This window comes from Lissotriton vulgaris, chromosome 6, assembly GCF_964263255.1.
Source record: "Lissotriton vulgaris chromosome 6, aLisVul1.2, whole genome shotgun sequence".
Lineage (NCBI taxonomy): Eukaryota > Metazoa > Chordata > Amphibia > Caudata > Salamandridae > Lissotriton > Lissotriton vulgaris.
The window spans coordinates 898,212,505-898,226,132 of record NC_141694.1 but is presented as its reverse complement, the minus strand read 5'-3'; the positions used below and the strand labels follow the sequence as shown (position 1 = coordinate 898,226,132).

The 13,628-nt window shown below is 47.2% G+C and overlaps 1 protein-coding gene across 1 annotated transcript in view; it reads right to left on the bottom strand.

Moving 5' to 3' along the window:
* The window catches only part of BUB1 (BUB1 mitotic checkpoint serine/threonine kinase), a 1,006,269-nt gene that overhangs the window by 908,913 nt on the left and 83,728 nt on the right, over positions 1-13,628 (bottom strand). The window lies entirely within an intron of this gene.

The window sequence follows — 13,628 nt, the reverse complement described above, 5'->3', positions numbered from 1 at the left end:
AGTCTTTAAAGTAAATTATGTGACAATCTTGCTGGAGGACAGGGAGTGTAAAAGGAAGGGTAGTAGGATGTTTTTTGCAATATACAACATGTAAATATTTGTAAATGAACTGGGTGCATTCAGCAGTTAGGAAAGCAAAAATGAAGCACATTTTTTGTAACTCAAATGTTCTGGAAACAGATTTCAGCAGGATCAAGTCAAGGCATTTTAAAGGATGATGCACAAACGATAAATATTAACAGAATTCGGACATACACACCATCATTTGAGTTATAAACAGTTTTTTTTTCAGTAAAACTATGTAAAGCTAGTGGCCATTTCAATGAAAAATGTGTTGTCTGTAACAGGCAATGCACTACTTAAGTTACATTAAAAAAAAATAATAATAATTGAGCCCTCCCTCCTCATGTCCATTAAAATTGGGTGGGTCGCATACGTTTGTCATTCTAAAACGTAAGCCATGGTTCTAAAATTTTTGGGTATCACTGAACTAGAGAACTAAACCAACTCGCTGAATATGGAAGCAGGAAGCGATAAACAGCTGAACATCACAACTTTAAATCCTTTCAACTTACCTCCGTAGTATAATAATGTGTTGATGATAAAAAGTTCCATCTGTAAGGGTACCAATTCTAAAGGCAGAAAAGGCTCCAAAACATTTAATCGTTTGTTGTTTAGTGTAGTCAATTTTGCCTTTGTCATCTGTGACAACTGTTACGCTGTGCACTCTATTAGAATTTCTATGGTGTTTTAAAATTATGCATTACCTTTCCAGATCATTCACATTACTCTACATCCAAAATCACATTCAACCACCCACGCAACACTCCCATCACACCTGAAAGAGCTCCACTGGCTCCCAATACACAAACAAGCCCATTTCAAACTCCTCACCCAAACTTCAAGGCACTAGGGAACACTGATGCAGCATAACTCAATCGCATTGGTTATGCCAAGATAAACTTCCAGACTTGGCGGGACTCCTAACATCTTAGACATGGCAGATGAAGCCATTCAATCAGGTGCTCTTGTTTCTCTTATTTCACCCAACACGCTTTCTGGTTGGGCCCAAAGGGCCATCGTTTGTTTAGGAATGCCAACTGTGCCATTTCTACTGCGCGCTACAGGTCCTCCTTATCAAGGTGGACTTAAAATTGGGAGGGCCTGGCTTTTCCGGAAGCAGGTACTGTGACACTAGGGAGTACTCTTTGGGGACCCCTTCATAAAAGAACTTGGAAAGTTTGTCTCAACCTTCATCTCTCTGGAAGCCCAGGTTTCAATAAAGAACGTTTTTGCTACCAAGTTTTTCCCCAGCAGAAAACGGGGCTTTATCCAGGCCGCTTATACACCAACACCCCACCCCCACCCACCCCCAAGGGGCCATCACTCCAGTAGGGGCTTTAATCAGGACAAAGTAGGGTATGGAGGCTTCTTCCCCTCAAGAGAAGCTGGGCGTACAAGATCCAACAGAAGTCTTGAGGCATTGCCAGCGCTGGTTCCTAGTAAAAGTAGTAACCCTAAAACGGGTGACTGTGGGTGGCAGACTAGGGGCGTTTGTACACAACTGGAGTCACAATCTGGAAGATTGGGTACTCCGGACGATCAAGGGTTTGTACATATTATTTTCCGGGTGCCCAGTCCAACTGTTGCCACACATCGACCATCGTTTTCCTTGATCCAATGCACCTGATAGACCATTAGGGGGAGAAGAAACTGGATAAACAGGCTTTCGTCCACTCCTTCTGACCCACACGTCGTTTTATCACATTTTCCTGGTGGAAAAGAAGGACAAGGGTTTTCTCCTGTGATAAACCTGTGAAAGTTTAACGACTGGCTAGGCTACTGTCATTTCACAATGGAAAGTATTCACCTATAAGACGTACTGCGGTAGGAGGACTGGCTTTTCAATCTAGACACAAAGGATACCTACTTCTCCATACCAATCTTCAAACCCCACCACAAGTTCCTGCAGTTTATCTAGGGAAGACGGGGACTTCGAATTCACAACACTCCAGTTCGGACCATCTTCCACCCGGTGGTGCTTCACCAAGCTCCTCAAACGGCTGTAGAACTCTATCAGAATGAGAGGAATTTGCATGATAGTCTATCCAGACAACATTCTCATCATGGGTCACTCACAGGAGACTCACGGGGACCAGTTGACGATCGCCACCTCTCGAGGAGAGCTTAGGTGAAGTTGTCAACTTCACAGGCAATGCATTTACTGGAGTTTGCAATAAACTCATTGCAGGCGTCTTTGAGCCTGCCCAGCAAGAAGTTGGCCAAGATCAGAAAGGAGCGGAGGAGAGTCCTGGTGAAACCAAAACCATCACTCAGATTTTGAACCTTCCCTCATCCTCTATACAGGTGATTATCCCCAGATCCTTTTATTACAGGGCTCTACAGCATCTCAACTCCTCCCAAGTGAGGAAATGCTAAATTTACTTGGGACTGTCCCCACTAGCGGTGTAGGCAAAGAAGGAATTCAGATTGGTCGGGCCACATGGAGGCATGGAACGGGAGAGCGATCTTCAGTTCCGACCCAGAAATAGTCATACACTTCTGTGAATCGCCGGCTTTGCATCAATGCAGTACATGGAGGAATTCAATGCCCTGTGTACAACGCTTTTGAAAGATTGAACACGACAGATCAGACATCAGGTCGCCCAACTCATTGTGGCGGAGTCTTAGATGAGGAACGTCCCGACTAACTATTGAAAACAGACAGTGAATTGAGATATTGTATTGTCAGGAACCATGCGTTCTTGAAGCCGGACGGCTCTACTAGATGGGTGATTCTTTCTAACACCCATGGGGATCTTAATTCTAGAATACCCCATAGGCGCAATTTTATTACCCCACACCCATTGTCCTGAAGAAGACCCGCCCTAGACCCTGAAGTAAGGCGTTGAAGGGTCGAAACGTCGACGTGATTACCATCAACGGACCAGTTTTTTTAAACATTCAGTTCTCAAGGCCAAGTGGAGTGGCGTGCTGAATGTATTATAACTCAATATAGAAACTGGTCTGCTAAGTGTTCAGCCAAAAAACACCACGAACCTTCCCCCTCCCTAATTGTCACTCACTTGTTGTATATAACTCACTTTCACGAGTACACCACATGTCACTTTGCATGTTTTGTATTCATATGCGCCGTTCGTTATGAAGTATTGTTTAACTGATTTATGTGTATAAAAAGCAAGGATCTTCATGAATATAATTAATACAGTGATTAAAAAGTATAATGTTACACTGTTCTTCTTTGTATGGGATTTGCTTTTTTGAGAATAGTGGTTATCTCATAATCGTATAAAATAATCCTCCGATTAGAATAAGGAAACAGGGATATATATTTTGAAGCAATCAGTTGGCATGCCCGACAGAACCACTGTATTTACTAAATACAGGGCTCTTCAGCATCTCAACTCCTCCCAAGTGAGGAAATGCTAAATTTACTTGGGACTGTCCCCACTAGCGGTGTAGGCAAAGGAGGAATTCAGATTGGTCGGGCCACATGGAGGCATGGAACGGGAGAGCGATCTTCAGTTCCGACCCAGAAATAGCCATACAGTCAGATGCCAGCCAACTGAGCAGGGGAGCCAGGTGTGGAAAGTCCTCGCCAGGAGGAAGTTGGTTAGAACACAAAAAAGTTTCTTCACATCAACTGTCAACTGTCTGAAACTCCTGGAGTGGTCCGAGATCAAGGGCTGCACCAAGAAGAGAGCCAGGTGCTGTGTCCTCCGTTGGATGGACAACATAGCTGCAGTCCAATACATCAACCATCTATGGGGTACAAGACCAAGATCCTCACTCACATTGTTCAGAACATCTGGCGATACTGCCTAGACCAGTGATACGCAAAGTATGACCCGTGGGCCGCCGCCTGTGTCCCTCCTGACCTTCACATACAGCCCACAGGGAACCAGCAGCACTGGGCTACTGTTTATTTGGGAAAGCACTAACATTCAGAAAAGTGTTAAACAGGCAAGCTCCAGTACAAGAAAATAAGCAAATAAGGTGCCCTGCACCACTTGACTTTAAGAAGACATAAATTTTGTAAAGAATTCTTGTAACCAACATGTAAAAAATATTATAAAGTCTCTTCAAAATTCAAAAAAAGCACATTAAATTCACATTCAGAATGGCTAGTTTTCAAACAAGTATTGAAACGCTCATGCCTCCACCATCCTGACAACAATGCCAATAGTGAACTAAGAGATAAGTACCACATACATGCTACACTTACCCCAGGGCCCACCTTACAATCCAAAGCCAACTCCAACCTGCTGGCATCAATTCTGCCCTCGGGCACAAAAAAGACCATACTTTTGGCCCCCGGGAAAAATTCTATTGAGTACCCAGGGCCTAAAAAATCGAGTTTTGGTGACAGCAGAGTACCTCCAAGGATTGGACAACAATGTAGCGGACTGGAACTCCAGCCATCTTAGGGACTGGAGCGCATGGTAACTCAATACAGAAGTGTTCAAAGTCTTGAAAATGACATAGGTTCCATTTTAGGTGGACCGCTTTGCCTTCAGATTAGACATCAAATACCCAGTACTACAGTTCAAGACTGGATCCGGAAGCATAGAGGCAATGGATGCCTACCTTCAAGATTGCTAGTCGGAAATGGGGTATGCCTCCCCCATCCCCATTTTGCAATGATAAGGAGATCCTCAGTGCAGGGCACAAGGCAGATTTGGTAATAGTCACTCTGATCTGGGCATTCTTGTGATTCTCCAATCCACCTCTCCCACGATCATCAGAGTCTAAGGAATCTAAAGGTCTTCCTGACCAGTTGGTGCTGGGTGAGAAACTTCGACTCATGGTATGGAGGTTTACAGGGGAAGATGCAAAATCCTGAGACGTTCGCAACATGCTCAGGAGCTCTTCCATAAGGTGTGGGCTGACAACAAAACCAAAAGGTATAGGTCAACCTGGAGACAATGGCTGGGTTGGTGTGTACAATGACACCTGGAGCCAGGGAATCAGACCTCGTACATGCGAGAAAATGCCTTGTTTTGCATAGATAGCCTCCACTTTTTGATGTGGTTTCAATGGTAGTGTACAGGGTCCATGCCAACCAGGTCGCCTGTGCCCGTGCTTCTTCCCCAAAACATTTCCACAATTGATACTTTGAACCCCTGCAAGTCCCTAGTAAATGGTACCCTGGGTACTAGGGCCTGGGAGCTGAGGAGGGTCCCCTGGGACCCCCTCCACTAGGACTATGCCACTGCTCTTGAGCTTGCATGCACCTGTGAGGGAGAAAACGACAAAGCTGACATGGCACCCTGTGTGCCATGCCAGCCAGCACTGCCTGAAGGTATAAGTAATTCGCCCCTCTAACAGGCCTCACAGGCCTGCTAGAGGGGTGACCTACCAAAGGCAGGGTGCACTATACCACAGATGAGAGCAGATCTGCATGAGCAGATATGCCTCTGCAATCTTAGGGTTCATTCCTTAATATTGCAAGTGCCAGTGAAACTATAGAGAGTACATGGGCTGGAAACTAGGCAACTCTAGTTCCACAACACCATGATGGCTTCACTGAACATAGGAGTGTTTGGTACCAAACTACACATCTTAATAAATCCATAATGATGTCAGTGTGAGATTTATTGTACCATGTACTCAGGGGGGGCACCTCAGAGGTGCCCCCTGAAAATCTACCAATCCTGATGTGGTCTGACAGGCTGTAGGAGCCAGTCACTGGCTGACAGGTGTCTGAACCCCCTGCTCTCTGGGACCAGAAACCATGCACATCCTGGGAAGAGGTGTCACACCTCCTCCCCCTGGATGGGCCAGTGCTTGAAGGAGGAAGCTTCAAAGGCCTGCCACCTTTGTAATGCGACCCCCAGCTCCTGCTGCTAGTAGCGGATGGCAGCTTCCGGTTTGCACCCCTACTTTGGGCAGGAAAACCGGTGGAAAAACTTAGGAAGAACAGAATGGGAGGTGTGCCCACCTCTGCCAACTCCACCCCTAAGGTGAGGGAGGTGAAGCACATCTTTCAGTCCCCGCCATCTTAAAGATGGGGGACCCCTCCAATCAGGGCAAAGCCTATGCCCCCCTCCCACCGGAGGGTGGCATAAGAGGGTATAGCCACCCCAGGTAAGGTGCCAGTTGGCCCTGCCTGCTGCCCCCCTAAAACTAGCATTTAGGTGGCTCCCCAGACCTGGATCTGCACCAACCTAAGAAGAAAGGAGACATCCCTGCAGAGAAGACTGAAGACGACGATAACTTGCAGCTGGCGACCTCTGAAAACCCTGGGAGGAATGCTGCCTTCGAAAAAGACTTCAATCTCTATTGGACAGGGGACCTGTAAAAAAAAAAAAACGAACTCCAAGGACTGTGGATCCAGGTGGACCGCGTCTCCTGCCTACTCTGCATCCTAGGTACACAATCTGAGTGGTCCACCTGTGCAGTGAAGTCTCCCCAGCGATCCTGACCTAGAGTTCAGCGTTGGCAGACCCCTCCTCATCTCCACGGCAGCGCCTGCAGTGTGAATCCAGAGGCTCCCCTGACCGCGACCGACTCCAGAATTTAGGCTCAGAGGTCAAAAAGCACCTCTGCACTCAAAGCTCCTGGGCCTTGGTGAGCTGAACAGACTGTGCCCCTACGGCCCCCTAATCTCTACTTACCTCTGCTGTCATTATTCTCCCTCCTGCAACCTCCGGTGCAACACCTGCAGCCTGGTTACCAAAAGAAGAAATCGCCATTGAATAGCACTGGGCGCCCAACGCTGAAATAGCACTCTGCACACGGCTGCCCCTGTGCCGATGGTGGTGTATGTTTGGTGCTTCTTTTTGCCCCCCCCCGTCTGCTGGTCCTAACCCCCAAAGCTTGTCCCCTGCAACCGATCCACTTACCTGCAAGCAGCGTGGCTCCAGGTATTCCCGAATTCCATTGAAACGCATTGGGCCGAACTTCGACTTTGACCTCAGCACCCAGCCGCTCCAGTGCCGCAGTTTTGGTACTCACCTGACCCTTGCACCTTACTGACATTTGGGCACGTAGACTTGATTTGTAAGTATGATACTTACCTGTTTAACCGCAATATGGTTTTCCCCCATAGTATAACATTGAACAGTGCTGAAAATATTATGTGTCGATTTTTACAAGCGAAAAGTATTTTTATTTAAAAAGTTACTTACCTTATTGCAAAGATCTTGGTCTTAAAATAAAATACAAACAAAGTATATTTTTCTAAAATTGGTGTGGACCTTCTTTTTGAGTCGTGTGTCCATTATTGGTCAATGTTGTGCAATAAACATTTTACACTCCTGTGTTAGGCCCAAGGCTGCTAACCCATACTACCATTAACTGAGCACTCTGGGTTTTACATTGAGCCCTGTACAATTTTGTTGAACTCCTGGACTCTGAGCACAGTATAACCACCTAGTGGTAATACAATGTACAGAGCCAGCTTCCTACAGTACACATTCCGAATTTCCTATGGCTTGGCCCTGCAGGGCATGGATTGCAGGTCAGTAAACTCTTTCAGACAGCCATTTCGGCGGGGCACTTGCCAGTGGATGGTTTTCAAGTGGGGAACAACCTTTGGTGGAGAAACCTCAGTGCCATTAGATTACCTCTTCCACCTCCACCTAGATATTCCTCCCTGTGTGTTGTTAACAGCATCCTTAACCTATTCCCATCCTAGCCCCAAAATAAATTCCCTGAGTAGGAAGGAACCATCGGGGAAACTGGTTGGGTTACTGTCACTGGTTTCATGAAGAAGAGTGTCTGGCGTTAGTGCCACAGACTGGTCTGGCAGAAAGTATACCCAAAATATAGTCACCTTCAATTCCTGCATTTGGTGATTGTCCTATGCTATGCCTATGTGTGGTGGAATGCTTAAAATCATGAGTGCAATTGAAGAAATAAGACTAATGGGGAAACTACAACTTACTTCACTTCAGAAACCTTTGAAAGGGGCTTCTTCTGCTGCCATGGACTGATGGGTTCCCTGGGTCATTCAGGAGGCCAGAATGGAGGTCTCAAGCTTCAGGGTTCATGCAGCCCGGTGGGCACAAGGCTTGAGGAGATCATGAACGCAGCAGACTGATCCTCAGAATATACTTTTAAAAGGTTTTCTTTCTACCCTATGGTTGATGTAGCCTCGTTGGTAGCGAGTACGCTTTGAACATGCAGAATGCTCATTGCCGATCAGGACACAGAATGGAAACGTTTCTAACAGTTGTAAAGTAAAGTTTCAATTCTATTAAGGACACGGAGGGAAGGATTATTCCCACCTCTTAGAACGGACAGTTCAGCTGCTCTCACTTGGCGAGCCACTGGAGTTCAGAAATTAACAGTAGGTACCTTTTGATACTTTCATAATGTCAAAGTTCAGTTTTTGTAACTAATCCCTAACTAAATATTTAACATGCTTTATTACAGCTCAAGAATAGAAGATGGAATAGATGTGCCCTTTTTCACATCGATGGCGATGGTCTCGCACATGAATAAGGGGCAGGAAGCCATCATTCCATTTCAATGCAGTAATGGCCTCTGATTGGCTGATAGGTTGTACTTTGGTTTCCCTCTTGGGAAATGTAATTTATTCTTGGTCTCGGAATACTGCTGGAGTAGAAAACGGAGGAGAAAGAAATGCATAATCCTCGCCTCCATGTTCTTAATAGAACTGAAACTTTCCTTTATGAATGCTAAGAAATGTATCATTCTATCGCCAATTATTTCAAAAATCTAATTCTGAACAAAATACTTGTTTTCATTATATTTGTATTCCAGGTCCAAGGTCAAGAGTGGTACTAATTCTCATGCTCAGAGTCAAAAATAGAAGTTCCACGTGAAAGTAAAGCAACCTTTATCAAACAGATGGGATAAATGCCACCTCCTCATTACAAAGAGTATCAATACCAGTCACAAGAAGGTTGGCAAAAAAACGCAGTCCAGAATGAAGGGTAAAGAAATTGTCCAGTTTAAGTTAAGTTAACTATGCACTTGCACATTATATACGATAATCATTTTAATCTGTGTGCACTGCAATAATTAATCAGTATATGGCTACATTTATTTTTAGTAAAGGTCACCAATACTTGAAACGCCTTGCCAGGGTAATTTTTTTCTCTCTTTTGCAGGTGCCTTATGTTCATTAAGTAGGAATACACTAATTATTTGATTATTAGACTGGTAGGCAAGGAATCTTAAACGTTAGCCTTGGGTTATTGACACCGTGGAAGAGATCCTGCTGTACTAGGCAGACCGTACTGATGTTGCATCCAAGGTTGCCCAAAGAATTGATCCTTTGTTGAGAGCTGGCACATGAGGAGGATGTGGAGTATGCAGCTCAGGGGGTTGGGTGTGCTGGTGTCCGGTGGATTGGTGCTTGCAGAGGGGGTCCGGAGGTGGGTGAAGGTGCGGCGACAGTGTCGGCAGGAGAACTGGCCTTGGATGGTGTTCGGCATCAACAGTTGGAAGTTGTTGTTTCTTCCAGGGTGGTGTGTGTGGAGTGTAGCGGAGTCATAATGCTGGCCCGTCAGACAACCAGGGTTCCTGGTGCTGGTCATGGACGGGTCACGTTTGGGCGCAGACGGGCATGCCTTTGGTCCATCAGCTGCGCGTGGCCGTTCTCCGGCCACCATTAAGTAAGAGTAGGGGGAGGACGGGACAACTGGGAGGCAGGAGCGGGAGGAGCCGCGTGGGCAGTAGCAGCAGGAAGAAGTAGTTTCTGTCCTGTAACTCCAGTTCTGTAGTAGGGGTATCTCTGTTATAGTCATAACCTAGTGAATAGTCCCGCCCATGTGCGTGGACCCCGGCAATCAAAAATAATCTCTTAAGTTGTCAAATCATGCAGAAACTGCAAAGACACTTAAGAGAGAATTTAAAGACAAATAATGCAGCCTATATCCACAGGCTACACTGTGCAGTACTTCAACTAGAAATTCCACCAAACACCACCACACACAACACAGTCTGCCCAGTTTCTACCATAGAGAAACTTGCCTCCACCAGTAAAAGACTCTGGAATCATAGAGAGGAAGGCATGGACAGACAAGCCCCATAGGCTGCCATTATGTGGCTTAAATAGGATACTGAGCCTTTAAGAACTTTCCAGAACTTTCTCCCAGTATCCCAGAATGCATAGCAGGTCCCTCTTACTTTCAGTTCTTTTTGAAGGCATAGCACGCCAGACCTGTAGCATTCCTTACATGAATAATTATCTCCACTGGGGAGGAGGGCGGGCGCTTAAGACTATAACAGAGATTCCCCTACTACAGAACTGGAGTTACAGGACAGAAACTACTCCTTCTGTAGTAGGGGATCTCTGTGTATAGTCATAATCTAGTGAATAGAATGGCAAGCCCATCCCCACACTAAAGCGGCGGTGGAGGAAGAAATTAACACCACTATAGTGCGAACAAATTCCGCAGCGAAGCCTGTCCAACCTGAGCATCTGCCCTGGCATCAGTGTCCAGACAGTAATGCTTAGCAAAGGTATGAACCGACTTCCAAGTGGCTGCCTTGCAGATTTCAGCAATCGGCACGTTACGGAGCAAGGCTGCCGTGGCAGCTTTGCCCCTGGTGGAATGAGCCTTAGGCTTACCTCCTAAGGTCTTATTAGCTTTTTGGTAACACAATTGTATACAGGACACAATCCACCTAGAAATGGACTGCTTAGAGGTAGCGAAACCCGTCCTGACTGATCCATAATTGATAAACAACTGGTCAGACCTACGAATATCTTTGGTTTTATCCAGATAAAATTTCAACACCCTCCTAACATCCAGGGAATGGAGAGACCTTTCCGCTGGAGATGAAGGATTCTGAAAAAACGTAGGCAAAGTTATGGTCTGGTTGACATGAAAATCAGAAATAACCTTGGGAAGAAATTTAGGGTGAGTACGCATAACAACCTTAGCAGCATGAAATACAGTATAAGGTTCTTGGCGACAACGCCTGAATTTCACTCACCCTGCGGGCCGATGAGGAACGCCGCCTTCCAGGACAGGTGCTGCAACGAAGCCTTATGAATAGGTTCAAAAGGCTCCTTCATCAACCTGGACAGCGCCACATTCAGTTCCCATGAAGGCGAAGGAAGCCTGACAGGAGGGAATACTTTCTTCAAGCCTTCCAGAAAATCTTTAATCACAGGGATCTGGAAGAAGGAAGTCTGTGAAGGGCATTTCCTGTACGCAGTCAATGCAGCGAGATGAACCTTAATGGAATGAACATTAAGTCCAGACTGCGCCAAATGTAGAAGTTAAGGACGGATGACATCTTCCTTGCACGTCGTCGGGTCATGGTTCTTAGACTGGCACCAGATACAGAACCTCTTCCACTTGTAAGCATAGGAAGTCAGAGTGGAAGGTCTCTTAGACTCCTTCAGTATGTCCATGCAATCTTCGGGATTCAGATGGCCATATTGCACTATCTCAGGAGCCATGCCGCCAAACTCAAAGACGAGAGGTTGGGGTGTAACATCTGTCCCCCGAACTTCGTGAGAAGGTCCGGCCTGCACGGCAACCGAATGTGAGGAAGGAGAGACCGGTGAAGCAGGTCCGTGAACCACCACTGTCTGGGCCATTCCGGGGCAATGAGTATCATCCAAGCCCTGGACCGGGCCAGATTGATGAGCACCGCCGGAATCAGGGGACTGGGTGGAAAAGCGTACAGAAAGCTGTTCGACCAGTTGATCCATAACGCATTCCCCAGCGTCCCCTGCTGGTAGTACCTGGAGGCGAAGTCTCGGCATTTGCTGTTTTCGGCTGTGACGAACAGATCTACGTCTGGAGTTCCCCACCTTGCGAAGACTTCTCCTAGTACTTCGTCGTTTATGACCCATTCGTGGTTTTCCTGAACCAGTCTGCTCAGTGCGTCCGCCTGAACATTCTGCAAACCTGGCAGATGGGTAGCCGTTATCGTCAGTCCTCTGGCCAGAAGCCAGGGCCAGATCGCCCGCACCTCCTGCGACAGAGTGCGTGATCTCGAACCCCCCTGCTTGTTGAGGTAATACATTGTGGTGGTATTGTCCGTCTGTACAAGCAGAGAGTTGGTCTGAAAGGACAGAAGAAAGGCCTTCAGTGCCAAGTGAACAGCTCTGAGTTCCAGGAAATTGATGTGATACGTGGCCTCCATCGGGGACCACGTTCCATTAATCTGTAGGTTTTCGGAGTGCGCTCCCCACCCCTGGAGAGAAGCATCCGTCACGACAGTCTGCGTGGGAATGTCCTTGTGGAAGGGAACCCCCTCTGAGGAGATTCTCCGCTGAACATCACCACTTCAGAGACTGAAGAGCATGCAGAGACAGTCGTATCTTGTCGTCCCAAGATCCTTTCCTCTGATCCCACTGGTCTTCCAAGCACTCCTGTAGCGGTCTCATGTGCGTCGTCAGGAAGATACAAGAGGCCATCGATCCCAGTAGAGAAGACACCGTCCTCACTGTTGTAGATGGAGTGGTCATAAGAGCCTGAGCCTTCCGAAGGAGTGATAATCGTCGCTCCTCCGAAGGAGACACGCTTGCTGGCAGCGTATTGATGGAGGCTCCCAAGTACTGTATGCATTGGACCGGAGTAGGGACAGACTTTGACATGTTGATGTGCAACCCCAGCTTGTTCAAGAGAACGCACGTCTTCTGGAAGTGTGCTCGCGCTTCAGAGGAGGAGGATGCCTTGATCAACCAATCGTCCAGGTACGGGTAGACAAACACCTTGTTCTTCCGCAGGTGTGCTGCTACCACCGCCATGCACTTCGAGAATGTTCTCGGCGCAGACTTTAGTCCGAATGGGAGTACTGTGTATTGATAATGATTGGCGCCAACTTGGAACCGCAGGAACTTCCTGTGTTTGTGTGCAATGGGCACATGGAAGTAAGCATCCTGTAGGTCTATAGCACATAGCCAGTCTCCCTGTTGCAACTGAAGATAAATCGGATGCAACAACAGCATGCAAAACTTTTCCCTGCAAATTCATCTGTTTGCCTGTCGCAAGTCCAGAATGGGCCTGAACTCGTTCTTGTCCTTCTTGCGAACTAGGAAAAACCGGGAGTACAGACCTCTTACTCTCTGAGACAGAGGTACATCTTCTATCGCCCTTTTCCTTAACAGGATATCTGCCTCCGCCTGGAGCTTGCGCAGTTGAAACTGCGAGCTGACCGGTGGAATTGCTGGAGGCGGGCTGGTGAACCGAAGACTGTATCCATTGCAAACAATATTCAGCACCCACTTGTCCTGAGTAATTTTTCGCCACTCTTCCAGAAAAAATTGAATGCTTCCCCCTACCGGAGTGGGTAAGTGCTCAGGGCCTCGACCCGGCCGGGCCTTTGGTCGCTGGAGCCGACTGTTGGCCTCGTCTGCCCTTCTGGCGTTTTTGTAACGGCTTACGGAACTGTTAATGTTGCTGTGACTGTCCCGAAGGTTGGCCACGTCCTCTGCCCTGCCCACCGAACCGCCGTTGGAATGGGCGGTACGATTTTTTCGCTTCTTTGGGCTTCTCCAGGCCCACAGCCGTGAGCGTTTCGGCCTCCGCCTTCATGCGGGCCATTTCGTCATCCGCATGTTTCCCAAAAAGGGTCTCGCCAGAAATTGGAAGGTTGGCTACCCTTTGCTGTGCGTCCGGTTTTAGTGACGTAAGGCGGAGCCAGGCGTGACGCCGCTGGTTAACCCCATG